Source organism: Stenella coeruleoalba (assembly GCF_951394435.1).
Source record: "Stenella coeruleoalba genome assembly, chromosome: 16".
Lineage (NCBI taxonomy): Eukaryota > Metazoa > Chordata > Mammalia > Artiodactyla > Delphinidae > Stenella > Stenella coeruleoalba.
This window is the reverse complement of record NC_137162.1, coordinates 75,592,696-75,608,700: the sequence shown is the minus strand read 5'-3', so window position 1 is coordinate 75,608,700 and position 16,005 is coordinate 75,592,696. Positions and strand designations below refer to the sequence as shown.

At 34.2% G+C, this 16,005-nt stretch overlaps 1 protein-coding gene across 11 annotated transcripts in view; it reads right to left on the bottom strand.

Annotated features, from left to right (window-relative positions):
• Positions 1–16,005, bottom strand: part of ZP4 (zona pellucida glycoprotein 4) — a 702,723-nt gene that overhangs the window by 641,832 nt on the left and 44,886 nt on the right. For all 11 annotated transcript variants that reach the window (XM_079900738.1, XM_079900744.1, XM_079900732.1 and 8 more), the window contains exon 2: positions 14,681–14,914. The gene's annotated coding sequence lies outside the window, so the exon portion shown is untranslated. The remainder of the gene's footprint in view (positions 1–14,680; positions 14,915–16,005) is intronic.

Below are 16,005 nucleotides of genomic sequence, written 5' to 3'. Positions count from 1 at the left end.
ATCTCAACTCTAAAACCAGGCTGGTCTTGTGACCTCAGACCCATCATTTAACCTTTCTGTGTCTTGATTTCCTCATCTGAAAAATGGGGATAGTAGCAATTCACAGAGTTGTTTCCAGGATTAAATAAGTTAACCTTCTTAAGCACTGGTGAGATGTTCAGCCGCAGTAAGCACTGCATATGTATTATCTATTACTATGATGTTATATTTTATCTACAATCATGATAAATATTGAAGAGACTGACAGTATACTGTACTGGTAAAAATGAAAGAAAAATACACTCTCAAATTCTACTGAAAGTGGAGGGATTTTTTGTTTTGAACGGCAATTTTAAATGATAAACACTTTGACCTCTAGATAGTCTACCTTAAAAAAATAGCTGTAGAAAGATGAAACAGTAAATATCCAAAGTGATGTTCACTAAAGCATTGTTTGTAAAAACACAAAAGTAGGACAAATGCTTGAATATGTTGTTGTAGGCACTGATTTAAAAAGTTTTGATGTAACTGTGTAATGAGATGCTATGAAGCCATTTAGAAAATATATAGATATACTGGGATGAAGCCTGATATATGTGGAAAAAGGAAATTGCAGAACAGTTCATATAGTATATTGACATTCATATAAGAAAAATTCATTCGTAGATTTATGCTTAAATTTCACTGAGAAAAAGATGCCTAGAAGAAAGAAATGATACCTAGAAGAAAGAAATGATACACAATTCCCTGAGGTTATCTTTAGGAAGTGTCCTTGGAGTAGTAGGGAAGGGGATTTTTTTTTTTTCACATTATATCTTTTTATGGTGCTGAAATTTTTTTTATAACTGATGTGTTACTTTTATATAATAAAACTAGAAATTTTATTGCCTTTAAAAACAAGAATAATAAATAAGTATATTGGGTCTGTGTGTCTCAGACTCTTTAAGGAAGAAAAAAAGTTAAGCTTAAATGAAGGGAAGGCTCCAAACCTTAGTATTTTTTTCCTATTGTATCTTTTTTTTGGAATTTCTTTATACATATAATAGATTTATTAGCAGATTGCTGACTACAATGGCCTTCCAAATAGTTTGTATCAGAATCAAATGAGTGCTTTTATAGAATAAAAATAGATTGGTTCAGAATCCACAAGAGTGGACCTATTACTTTTTCTTAAACCCCCAGGAAATGATCTGGAGACCACCAAATTCTAAGAAGCATGTCTGCAGTGCAAAGGGATTGAGCTGGATGTGAGAGCTGGGTTTTTTTCTTTATCTGTTTCTGACAAGTATTAGCTGTGTGACCTTCAAGAGTCCCAAAGAAACCTCCTGAGAACTCAGGTTCCTCATCTGTACAATTAAGACATTTACAAATCGATGAATTTCTAGATATCTTTCAATGATTCTATGGGGCTTAGCACGTAGGCATTTTGTAATTTTTAAAAACCCATTAAGTTTCAGTGTATTTTTTTCAAACTTAAATAACAACAATTAATTAGTTCTCTTAAATAGCAACTAGGGCTCTAATTGGTACTGCCTTTGTGAAGCAATTTATCAGTATATATAAATAACCATAAACCGCTCATGAAAATTTATCTGAGTGAATATTTAAATTATAAGATAAAACTGCATTTCAAATACAGCGTATCTAAACACAAAATATCAATCATATTATTGATAATGGTAACATTTTGGGGGGAAAAACTTCCTGTTTGTTTAACAGTGAGGAAAAGTGAATGTGATGACAAATCAATCTAAAAAGTTCCTATGTGGCATTATAAGTATAATAGCAGTGAATGCAATAGAGTACAATGGAAAATGTTCACAATAGGTCAAATGAGAAAAAGAGTTCACCAAAATACATACATCATATTTGCAAACTATGTAAAAGATGCACATTTTTTAATTTTCAGTTTGAAAAAATGGTATACTAATTAGATATGTCAACCCCAACTTTACTATAGTATATTTACTACATAGTAAAAGATTTAAAACATTTAATCCTAATATTCAGATGTTCTAATTGAAAATATAGGAAGGATGTATCAATAGAGGGGTTGGATTTTGTATCATAGCTATTTGGAAACACATCCTCTCTCCTTGCTAGAAAAAATCTTTGAGAGCAGGTGTAGTTGCAGACTTCTAAGATTCCTGGCCCCTGGAGTATACACTCTGTATAATTTCCTCCCATTCAGTGTGGGTGGGGCCTATGAACATGGAGCAGTCGCTCTATTAGGTTGAGTTATATAGACTGCCTTAGCAGACTGCAGGGATAGATTCCACAGGAAAGAATTTCTCCTGTTGGCCTTGAAAAAATGAGCTGTCCTATTGTGGGAGGAGGGGGTCACATGGTTAGGACCCAAGGGCAGCTTCTAGGAGCTAAGAGCGACCCCAGCAAGAGCCAGCAAGAAAATGGAAAATACAGCCCTACAATTCCAAGGAACTGAATCCTGACAAAACCAGTGAATGAGGAAGAGGACCCTGAGCCCCTGATGAGAACACAGTCCCCACTGACACCTTGATTTCAGCTGGTGGAAGCCTAAGCCAGGAAACCATCTAACTCGTAACTACCATCATGACCCATGGCAACTGTGAAGTAATAAATTTGTGCTGTTTTAAGCCGCTAAGTTTGTGGTAATCTGTTAGACATCACCTTCTCTGTCACTGAAGGTACCACAGGGTCTAGTAGAGTATACTTGGTTTGTGAATAAATATCTGTTCAGTGAACAAATAAATAAGTGACCAACTCTGACTTTTTAACTGGCTTTTGGATATTTTATAGTAAAATCTAAAGTCCTTCTAGCTAAGTCCTTCCTATGATTCATAAGTCAAAAAAATGCATTAGAATCATTACTTATATCCAAGGTGAAAAAAATAAGGAATGAAAATAAAATACTGAGATTGATTCCTTAAATCATCTGAGAATTTTTTTATGCCTTATTGTATTGTAGTAATATCAAGTATTTTGGAAAGGAAATGGAGAAAGGATTATGAAATATGTCTTTGGTTGGTGAAGTAGGAAAGAATATCAATAAATTAAATGATGCATTTACAGCAGAGTGAAGCATATTTTGCTTGTAGTAATATCCGGTTAAAGAAATAAAATAAAACAAAACTCTCTGTTTTCTTGAAGTCCATCCCTACTTAGGATCACACACTGATGTGTAAAACTTCTGATTTTTTCCCCCTATCACCCTGTAGCATAAGTTTCTGTTTAATGAGGGATCTCAATGTGATGAGGTATAAAGAAGAAAAGGTTTTATTTGATCTAATCACTGCTCCCCTCCTGTCCCATGTTGAACCCTATTTCTTATTTAGTACCAGTTTTCTCAATAGCATCTTGGCCAAATTCCAGAATTTTCATTCATTTTAGTTGTTTGACCATTTTAATTATGTATGTCCTCACATTCTGGGATGGGGAAAAAAGCTCTTTGGGGCCTATTGTAAAAGGGCACATGTCCCATACATGAGAGTTTCACATTCATGATCTCATCACCTCCAAAAGGCTCCACCTCCAAACACCATCACATTGGGAGTTGGGCTTAACATATTACTTTTGAGGGGACATAAATATTCAGTCTATAATAAGGTTATTAGTGAAACCTATTTGAGATTAAGCCACTGAACTAATAATCAAGGAATTCTCTTTTTCCCTGTCCATAAACAGTACCAGCTCCATCAATTTGGGCAGGATTTTGCCTGCACGTGCAGCATATTAATGTATTTTTATTACCATTGTACTATTAAATACTATAGTTATAGGAGAACATTCTTACCTTCATCATGTTTTGAGGAACTAATAATAATTCCTGGCTAATAGATGTGTTTTTTAATGAATTTAAGTATAAATCCATAAACCTCATACCTAATATAAGATAACCAAGGTTCGATTTCAAATTTACCTGGTGAGATTTTCTCTGTTATCAATGGGAGTCATACTATAACCTCTTTGTTATACGTGATTATCCTCAATCATAAACCATACTCAAAAGGACTGATAGAAAATCATTGCTCTGTTGAAAATCTCTACGGTAAGTGTCTAACTCCTTTAGTGAATGTTTTCCTTTAATTGGGATACCCTACAAAATATACATGTAGACTTCCTGCAACCTCACAACTACTTATTTGTAATTCCCTGCTCTGGATAATATATGAAGAGCTTGCCACCTACATATGTTTGAATTCGTCTGAACATCTCCCCTGTGCTACAAAAAGAAAAACTTACATCCTATTACTCCAGCTCGTGGAGGTAGAGCTCATATTATCTTTGAAGGACATTCCCTGCTATGAAAAAAGAGTTCAGGGACATGAGAGAAACCATATGATTCTTTGAAACAGCAGGCATAGAGAGAAGATAAAAAGGCTTTAAAAAATAATGACTTTGATGTCCACCAGCAGCCCAGAAACATGAGGACAGCACCCTAACAATCCTATTAAATTGCTATTGACCAAAGAAGCAATTTTTTTAAAAAAGGGCCTTTTACATTTGTTTTTTGTTTTTTTCTTTTTTGGACTACATGTCAACTGTCACAACTTTTATTTTCTCAGGAGTGTTTCAAGAAGTTGATTACCAAGCAGAGTTAATTTAATAATGGATGCACTGCTCCAATTGATCCTGTCATCTGTCATGCTTCCAGCAAAGCAGTGCATTATTTCAAGTCCAGGAAATAAAAAGGACAGGTAAAGTATGATTAAATTGGCTGTTATGAAATTTGGCTAAAACCTGGGAACATATGCCTTTACTTTTTCACTATTAAGTACCAGAGGACTCGGAAAATAGCAAACTTATTGCCTTGAATGTAAATTGCATGAAAAGATGTAACTTTGAGAATTATTTGACCTTTCATTCATATTGAGGAATAATGCCTATCTCTGCAAATTTTATTTTTTACCTTGATCTAATCCATTCCCCCACACAGCTGCCATAATTAAATTAAAAGTTATGTTAGGAAAATATATGGTGAATGCAAATTGGTGGACTCAGCTAAAGCTCTCACTTAAGACATCTAGAAGCACTTAGTAAATGATAGCCAAGAAAATAAGGATAGGAAATATCCAGGTGACAAAGATGAGGCGAAAAACAGAAACCAGAACAATCAGAGGTGAATTGACATGGTCATAGAGGGCTAGAGAAGAGGTGGAGGTGATCTGATCAGTAGCCAGGAAAGAAGACGAGGCCTTGGTACTTGTTAGGCAGGAATTGTACCTGTGACCACATATTAATGTGGGATACTTTGACAGCTGTCCCCTCAGTAGAACAAAGCCATCTCTTGGTCCAGGAAGTTTACAAGCTGTCTGGGTACTGAGTGTTAAAAAAGTATCCTCTGAAGAACAGAATCATGTGTTTTACATAGACTGAGTAAATTTAGGCTAACCATGTGTCAGGATTCTCTAAAATCAAAGTAAGAACTTTGGTGCATCTGGTAGAAGCAAACACAGAACTAGTTGAAGGACTTTTCAAAAACCAGTCCTTGGGATATTACCATAGAAGAAAAAAGCCCTGCTATAGATAATGTAATAACAAAATTGCAGTGAATATAAGAAAAAAATCTTATATGAATGTGAACAAGTGAACCCAGCACACAGAAGGATTCAATCCTAAGAGTTTCAGCACGGATGAAACAAACACACACAGCTATATAATAATTATATTTTAAAAGTTTAAAGATACAAGAGAAAGAATAAAAAATTCTGGAAAGGAAAATAAACACTATTGGCAAAAAATAACATGGTTTGAGACAGAACTAGAACTTCCATAACCAAAAACAAATAGAGGAACTGACATGAAAATATTAGAGAATGTGTTAAATAACATGTATACATGAATGAGGAGAGAACTGTTAAACATTAGGATAGGTTTTAGGAAACTGCCTACAGTTTAGTCAAGAGAGATAAAGAGAGACACTAAGTGGAGATAAAGGCAGAAAGAGTAGAATGAGAGCATTCAACATACGTAGTCTAACAATAGTTTGAGAAGGAGCAAATAAAGATAATGGGTAATAAATAATATGCCAATATTTTTTTAAGGACTAATTAAATGTATGATTAAGCTGAAATATTAGGGAAAATAGAGATAAATCCACTTCTAGCCAAAGTGCTGGAAAACTGCAGAAAGCCAAGAACAAAGATAAGGGAACTAGAAAGAAAAGACATTCCCTACAAAGGAATAATAGTTAGATTGAAACTAGGGTTCACCACACAATAATACAAGATAGAAGGTAGCAGAAAACGAGCTCCAAAGTGCTGAAGGAAAACAACTGTCAATTTACATATCTAGCTAAGCTGTAATCCAAGGATCACTGTGTGGTGGAAATAAAGACATTATACACAATAATGAAAGATATTACCAATTCCAGATACTAACCAAAAACAGTACTAAAATGTATTGTACTTCAGAAAGAGGGATGGAAATCTATCTCATAAATTTGGAGTAGGATAAAAAATTGTGCATTAAGAAATTAGTTGACCTAGAGATTGTCATACTGACTGAAGTAAGTCAGATAAAGACAAATATTGTAGAATATCTCTTATATGTGGAATCTAAAAAAAAAATTGATACAAATTAACTTATTTACAAAACAGAAACAGACTCACAGACTTGGAGAACGAATTTATAGTTACCAGAGAAGGGTGGGAGGGGAGGGATAGATAGGGAGTTTGGGATTGACATGTACGCACTATTATTTTTAAAACGGATAACCAACAAGGTCCTACTGTATAGCACAGGGAACTCTGCTCAGTATTATGAACAACCTAAATAGGAAAAGAATTTGCAAAACAATAGATACATGCATATGTATAACCAAATCACTTTGCTGTGCACCTGAGACTAACACAACATTGTTAATCAACTATACTCCAATGTAAAATAAAAAGTTAAAAAAATTAGTTGTTAAGTATAAAATTAAATTATCATTGACTCAAGAAAACAATGATAATATGAACTATTCTGGAAGATGAATAACCAAGAGGATAAATACAGTATAAAACTAGAATAATGTGAAAAATTGTAGTTGGGTAATCAGAGATGTAGCATTCTGAGATCTTGCTGTTAGTTGCAGAAAGCTGGAGATCATGATTGATAATATACTTAATAAAGTCAAATGTACATATTAAATATTTAAGATTTACTTATAAGAATTAAAACATGTAAAAATTTTACTCCAGGACACAAAAAACACTTAACAGAAGGCAGAAAAGGAGAATAAAAATAAAAGAGAGAGTAAGTAAAAATATAGTATGATAGACATTAATTCAAATATATAAAATATTCAAGTAAAATAGGAGAGTATAAAGTTTAGCTATATACAGTGAACATAAGATTAAATTATCACGCAGCAGCACATTTAGAATGGAATCTGCTACTCAATAAAAGTAGAAAAATCTGGCAAAAAAAGTACAGTTGACCCTTGAACAAGGCAGGGATTAATCCATGTATAATTTATAGTTGGCCTTCTGTATCTGTGGTTCCTCTTCATCCACAGATTCAACCAACCAGTAGCATTATAGTAATTATTGTTGAAAAATATCTGCATATAAGTGGACCCCTGAAGTTCAAACCCATGTTGTTCAAGCGTCAACTGTAGTCAAATTCAAGTTTTTCAGAGCCCAGGAAATTAACCAACGACTTGCAATCATCAAAAGAGCATTTATTCAAGAAAACTGGTTGAATCTCAGTGAGAACAGGGAGTTTTTTTGGCATTTTATCTTGTCCCATCCCAAGCCTCTTCTCCCCATCTCCATGGTAGTTGTAAAAACCAGCATCCCTGCAGCCAATGGAGGAGTCAAACTGGGTATGGAGCTCACAAAAAAGCCCATCCTGAGAGAACTGTCACCATTTGATCTCCTGACATAAAACCCATTTGCAAGGCTTGTTCTTATTTGATCAGAATCAGCACTCACTCATTGAGAAAAGCCCTACTCCCAGAGAGTTAAACAACAGCAACAACAACCAAACACATACACACATACAGCACACACACCAAAAACAGACGCAGATGTTTAACACTGCAGCTGCATGAGGCAGTAATACCCATAGGAGCAAAAAAGAGGCTGGCAAAAAACAAAAAGGAATATCTGGGCAGTGAAAGATTCACAAGGGCTTTGAAAATCTCCAACATGAGGCATGTATACAGGTCTGTGTGTATGCTCCGGGAAGCCCTAAGAAGGCCCCAGTGTCCTACATCTGGCTGACCCACAGGCTATGCAGAAGTAGGGAGAGAAGCCTAAGGTGGAGGTGTTAACTGCCAGAGCACTGAAGGTATGACCCACAGCGTACAAGAGTCCCACTCCACAGAATGGGAGATTGATTGGATCAAGCTCTTCTGGGAAATCTTTATATATAATTGAAATTAATATGAAATTTATATAATTGGTTTTAATATGAAATAGACTATAAATTAAGGTTTTAATTATAGTCACCAAGTAAATTACTAAAAACATACGTCAAAAAAGTCAGTAAAAGAAACACGGAATTAAAATGGTACACTAGAGGATATTTAGTTAATGCAAAATAAGTCAGTAATGGAAGAGGAGGAACAATAAGTATGATATATTTGTTTATTATATATGATATATAGTAAATGTGTATGTATGATATACAGTAAATCTTTATCATATATATGATATATAGTAACCAAAATAGCAAAATGGCAGATATAAATCCTATATTATCAGTAATTGCATTAAAAGTAAATGAATCAAGCATTTCATATAAAAATCAAGACTGGAAGAATGGATACAATATATATGTGCTGTCTGTAAGAGACATACTTTAAAGATACAAATAAATTAAGAGTAAAATCAAAGAAAAAATATATACCAAGGAAACTGTAACCAAAAAAGAGCTGGAATATCTCAAAATAAATGGAGTAAAATAAAATATTTATGGTCAAAATAAATGGAAAGACATTCCATATCCATAGATAGGGATAACAATATTGTTATCATGCTATAACTCCTCTAATTGACCTGTAGATTCAACACAGTTCTTATCAAAAACTGCAAGAGATTCAGAGTAACCATAATAATCTTAAAAAGGAAGAATAATGTTGGAAGATTCAAACATCCAGATAGTAAAACTTATTAAAATGTTACAGTAATCAGTAATCAAGACAGTGTACTACTGAAATGAGAATACAAATAGAGATTAATAAAATAGCCCTGGAATTAACACATATTTGTGGTCAGTTCATTTTTTAATAAAAGTTCCAAGACTATTTAATGAGAAAAATCGACTTTTCAACAAATGATGCTTGGAAAACTCGATATCTATATGAAAAGAATGAAGTTGGACCCCTTTCTCATAACATATAAAAAATTAACTCAAAATAAATAAAAAACTGTGAGAGATAAAACTATAAAACTTTAAGAGAAAACACAGGAGTACATGAAATGCTGAATTCTGAGAATATGTCCTCTCATCACAACAAAATTAAACTAGAAATCAATAACAATAACCTATCTGGAAAATATCAAATAGTGGAAAATTATATAACATAAATTTTAGAAACTGATGGACAAAGAACAAAATCTCAAGTGATTGTAAAATATATTAATATGAATGTTAATGAAAATAAAATACATCAAAATTTGTGGACTACATCATCATAATCAGTGTTTTGTAAGAAATTCATAGCTTTATATGTGTGTATGAAAATAAATTTCAATTAATGAAGTTTGAAAAACTTCCGCCATAAGAAGTTTGAAAAGGAATAGAAAATTAAAGTAAAACAGAGTAAAGGAAATAATAAAAAGAAGACAAAAACAATGAAACTGAAAGCAGATAATAATAAACACAACAAATCCAAAAGTTGATTTTTTGAAAATATTAATAAAGTTGATAACCTGTAATGAGGCTGAACTAAAAAAGGCCAGGGCTTCCCTGGTGGCACAGTGGTTGAGGGTCCGCCTGCCGATGCAGGGGACACAGGTTCGTGCCCCGTTCCAGGAGGATCCCACATGCCGCGGAGTGGCTGGGCCCATGAGCCATGGTCACTGAGCCTGCGCGTCTGGAGCCTGTGCTCCGCAACGGGAGAGGCTGCGTCAAGTGAGAGGCCCGCGTACCACACACACACACACACACACACAAAGGCCAAACCAGAAATTATTAGTAATAATGACTAGAGAAACAGCATGCATGAACCACTGCTTCCTATGCTGTCTTCTCTTCTTGAGCTCATCTGTCTTATTAGCCCTTCCCTCTCGTCTGACATTCGTTGCATGCTGCTAACCGTGATGCCTGTGCTCTGCTGTAAAATAAGATTTTAGCAAGGACTTTGTAAGTTTCAGCTACTAGAGCTTGATAACTTCAGTAGATGATGAAAATAATTACCACTTCCTTTTCTTGGTTTTTGTGTCAGCAAGGGAGCCTGACAAGTTGTGTTTGATTTGTTGACTCATTGACAGGATGAGACAAGTGAAAGGAAAGGGAAAACTCATTTCCTGCTTAATCACAGAATGAGTAAGATAAGAAATGAAGTGTAGAATAGATTGGACAAGGTAAGGCAACAGAAGTCTTACAGTTCACAAATAGTTATGATTTTATTTTGATTTTGAGTGTGTGTGTGTGTGTGTGTGTGCGTGTGTGTGTGTTTACTTTCACACTAATAATGTAAATGAGCCAGTGGTGAGTAAATTCAAAACAACTATGATATCTCTGGAATAAAAACAAAACCAAACAAAACCCAAAAACTCCTGGCACTGTACATACTGACCTAGTGTCTTTTCCCCTTAAAAAAAAAATGACCCTTAAAAATGATTTGACTATTAACAAAACTAAGAGTTGGTTCTTTGAAAAGGTAAACAAAATTGGCAAACCTTTAGCTACACTAACCAAGGGGAAAAAAGAGAGAGAAGCCTAATCAACAAAATTATAAATGAAAGAGGAGATATTACAACTGATACCACAGAAATACGAAAGATCATAAGAAGCTGCTATGAACAACTATATGCCAACAAACCAAACAACCTAGAAGAAATGGAAAAATTCTTAGAAACATAGAAACTACCAAGACTATACCAGGAACAAATAGAAAATCTGAACAGACCAATTACTAGTAAGGAAATTGAATCAGTAATCAAAAATCTGTCAGTGGAAAAAAAATCTCAGGACCAGATGGCTTCACTAGAAAGTTTTACCAAATATTTAAAGAAAAATTCATGCCAATTCTTCTCAGAATCTTCCAAAAAATAAAAGAGGAGGGACCACTCCTAAACTCATTTTATGCAGCCAGCATTACTCTGACACTAAAGCCATAAAAGGACACTACGAGAAAAGAAAACTACAGGCCAATATCCCTGAGGAATATAGGTGCAAAAATTCTCAATAAAGTACTAGTAAACTGAATTTAGCAGCACATTGAAAGGATCATTCATCATGATCAAGTGGGATTTATCTCTGTAATGCAATGATGGTTCACATAAGCAAATCAATAACTGTGATACATCACATGAAAAGAACGAAAGAAAAAAATCATACGATCACCTTAATAGATGCAGAAAAAGCATTTGACAAAACTCAGCATAATTTATATTAAAAACTCTTAACAAATTAACAATAGAAGGAACATATTTCAATATAATAAAGGTCATATATGAGGAGCCCAAAGCTAACATTATACTCAATGGTGAAAGGTTAATAGCTTTTCCTCTAAGATCAGGAATAAAACAAGGTTGCCCACTCTCACCACTCCTATTCAACATAGTACTGGAAGCCCTAGTCAGAGCAATCAGGCAAGAAGAGAAGTAAAAGGCATCAAAATTGGAAAGAAAGAAGTAAAACTGTCACTATTTGCAGATAACATACTTTATATATAGAAAATTCTTAGACTCTACCAAAAAACTTAGATCTAATCAATGAATTCAGTGAAGCTGCAGGATATAAAATTAACATACAAAATTTAGTAAATTTCTATACATTAACAATGAGTTATTTGAAAAAAAATAAAGAAAATGATCCCATGTGCAGTATCATCAAAAACAATAAAATACTTAGGAATAAATTTAACCAAAAAGGTGAAAGATACCTAAACTGAAAACTGTAAGGCTGATGAGGGAAACTGAAAACAGAAATAAATGGAAAGATATTCCATGTTCATTGATTGGAAGAATTAATATTAACATGTCCATACTACCCAAAGCCATTTATAGATTCAATGCAACCCCTATCAAGATTCCAATGGTATATTTTTACAGAAATAGAATAAACAATCCTGGAATTTATATAGACCCACAAAAGCAATCCTCAGAAAGAACAACAAAGCAAGAGGCACCATACTTTCTGATTTAAAGCTGTATTATAAAGATAGAGTAATCAAAATGGTGTGGTACTGACATAAAAAATAGACACACAGACCAGTGGAACAGAATCTAGAGCCCAGAAATATACCTGTGCATATATGGTCAATTAATATTTGACAAGGGAGCCAAGAATCCTCAATGGAGGCAAAACAGTCTGTTCAATAAATGGTGCTGAAAAATTTGGATATTCACATGTAAAAGAAGGAAACTAGAATCCTATCTTATACCACTCACAAAAATTAACTTGAAATGGATTAAAGACTTAAATGTAAGCCTGGAAACCATAAAACTCCTAAAAGGAAACATAAGAAAAAAGCTTCTTGACATGGGTCTTGGAAGTGCTATTTTTGGATATGACACCTAAAGCATGGACAACAAAATAAAAAATAAACAAGTGTGAGTACATCAAGCTAAATACTTTCCGCATAGGAAAGGAAACAATCAAAAAAATGAAAATATAACATACCAAATTGGAAAAAAATTTGCAAATCTTATTTCTGATGAGTTGTTAAATATATAATATATAAAGAACTCATATAACAATAGCAAACAATCTGATTATTTTATATTTAATATTATGTAACATACAGCACAATGACTATAGTTGACACTGCTGTATGGCCTATTTGAAAGTTGTAAAGAAAATAGATCCTAAGAGTTCTCATCAGATGAAAATATATTTTCCCTTTTTCTGTATCTGTATGAGATGGTGTATGTTAACTAAATTTGTGATAATCATTTCAAAATATATGTAAGTCAAGTCATTATGCTGTATACCTTAATCTTATATGGTGGTCTGTATCAATTCTATTTCAATAAAACTAGAGAAAAAAACACCTTCACTGTACTTACACTTCCTTACTTCCCAATCTTAAATTACTCTATAAGATTTTCATTATATCATTTCATTGAGATCCCTATTACTTTCATCTTGGTTACAGATTTCTAAATATAAAACACAATTGTAAGTTTCCAACTTACTTGGTCTCTCAGTAGCACGCAAAAAACATTACTGTCTTTCTTGAGACATTTTATTCCAGGATAGCCACTTCTCTGGGTTTCTTTTAATTCACTGGCTGTCCCTTTTTACCCTCCTTTGTTGATTCTGCCTCATCTTCTTGACTCTATTACCATGCCCCAGGGATCAGGCATTAGACTTCTTATCTACACTGACCCTGTACTCTCACCTAGTCCCATGACTTTACTATCATCCATTTTCTAGTATGCCCAAATTTTTATTGCTCTTAAGAAACAGGAATACCTATTGTTTAGTTTATTTTTGATATGTGTCTATATCTCCCCTAAGCCCTCAATAAAATCCATATACAATTTCTGGGGGGAAATTAAGGAAGTGGACTGTGTTTACCTAGTCTACAGAAATCGATGTAAGGACTGTATTAATTAGATGGACTATATGAATAAGATGCTGAATTGGATGAAATTCAGCAGAGGTAGGAGATTAAAATGAGAAGCAGCTTTGAGAATATAAGAGCTACCCTTCTTCAGCCCAGTTACTTCACACTGAAATGTGGGGGAAGGAGACTAATCAATAGACGGGGATTTGAATCAACCTTGTCTAGGTCTTGGGGAAAGGGGCATCTCTGTTTATATATACAGGGTACATTTTGAGAAAATATAATAAACTCTCAATTTTACCAGTTAACTAATCCATTAATAATAAATGTTTAAAGTTTTTCATTTTTAAAAATGAAAGGTAGTTCCAAATTTTTAAGTACTTGCATGCAAACCTATTTTATAACACAGAATCCAAACTTAAATGAAGCAACTCAAATATCATTTGAATCTTTCTATCACTGGCCATGTAAAATTATATCAAGATGACTGTTCCCCAGAACAGGAAGGTAACTGTTTGAAGTATGAGTTATTTTGTTTTTATCATAGTTATCCTGGGTTTGGAAAAGAGAACAAAATTAGACTGAAACACTGGTTTCTGAATTCACTGGCTTGTGGTTACCTATTGTTTTATAATAAATAACCACCGAACTCAGTGGCTTCAATTATTATCTCTCCCAGTTTTGTGGACTACAGTCAGCCCTCCATATCCACAAGTTCCACAGCCCTGAATTCAACCATCTGCAGGTCTAAAATATTTGGAAAAAAATCCAGAAAGTTCCAAAAAGCAAAATTTGAATTTGCCAGGCTGGGCAACTATTTACACAGCATTTACATTATACTTACAACAATTTATATAGCATTGACATTGTATTAGGTATTATAAGTAACAGAGATGGTTTAAAGTATATGGGAGGATATGCATAGGTTATATGCAAATACTTTGCCATTTTATATAAGACACTTGAGTATCCTTGCATTTTGGTATCTGAGGAGGGTCCTGAAACCAGTCACCTGAGAATACTACGGAATTAGTACTGTACTGGACTGACCTTAGATGGATGGTTCTCACTGGGGTCTTCCATTTCATAGATGAAGCTGCAGTCAGCTGAAGCCTTGACTGGAAGCATGTGGAACATGGCTCACTCCAATGACTGGAATTTGATGCTGGTTCTAGACAGAGCTCAGCTGTGGCTGTGACTGGAGTGTCTACACAAGGGCTCACCTTGTGGCTTGGGATTATACATGACATTTGGGTTCTCAGAAGAGTTCCAAGAGCAGGCATTCTAAAGGAGCCAAACAGGAGATTTTGTTACTCATATAAGTCAGCCATGGAAATCATACACTGTTACTTAGTTCTTTCGCTTTTTATCAGGGAAGTGAATCACAGGGCCAGTCCACATTCAAGGGGAAGGGAACTAGACTCCACCTATGGATGGGGAGAATGACTAAGAATTTGCAGCCACCTATAATCTACATACATGATGAGTTTTAGTTGCATCTGTGATGAGACTAGGTATAACTGTATCAATTAATACTACCTAGAGTCAACAAACAGATCATAAGTAGGCTTCTAAGGGGATCCATGAAGTGACTAAGCTATTGAGAATACACACACACACACACACACACACACACACACACACACACACACACACACACCTTACTGCTAATGGAATACTACTAAGGATAAATTGAATGAGGGCCACTCGTGTGAGTTGATTTTCTTCCTCCCTAACTGAAGTCAAAGAGCACTTTAAGAAATGAGAAATAATTTCAAAAGCATTCCTATGAACTACTGCTCCATTAATAGAGCCTCCTGTGATAACTTCGTTAGATATACTAGCCCTTATAGGTTTAAAGTTAATGGAATAATTGAGGTGAATGGGTTTGTAAGTTTAACCATTAAAATACTACAACCAATAGAACAGCTGGGGAAATATATTTTAAAAGTATTACTGAAACAGCATATTATGATATTTGAAGTCAAGTATCTATTCACAAGCTGACTGGTTTTATTTTGGGGCCTCCAGAGAAACAAATAACTAAAAAACAAAGGTAGGTAGTTTATAGTCTTCTTTAAAAATATTCTTTGCAATTGTCCAATTTCTAATTAGCTTGATCAAATACTCATTCACTGTCATCACCCTACTCTTCCTTGTTTCCAGGGTGAACATCTTGAAATCTAGGACCAGCATCTTGAAAATATCTGTAATCCTCATAGTACCAAGTATGGTGACTTTCACATTACAGAAAACAAGAAATAAAGGGACTGTGTAGGAAAAGTAACATTTGATCATTCTTTAAGATGGCCAACAAATCTTTCAAAGCAATTCTGAAAGATATAAAATCCTGGAATACACCACACAGCTTGCTT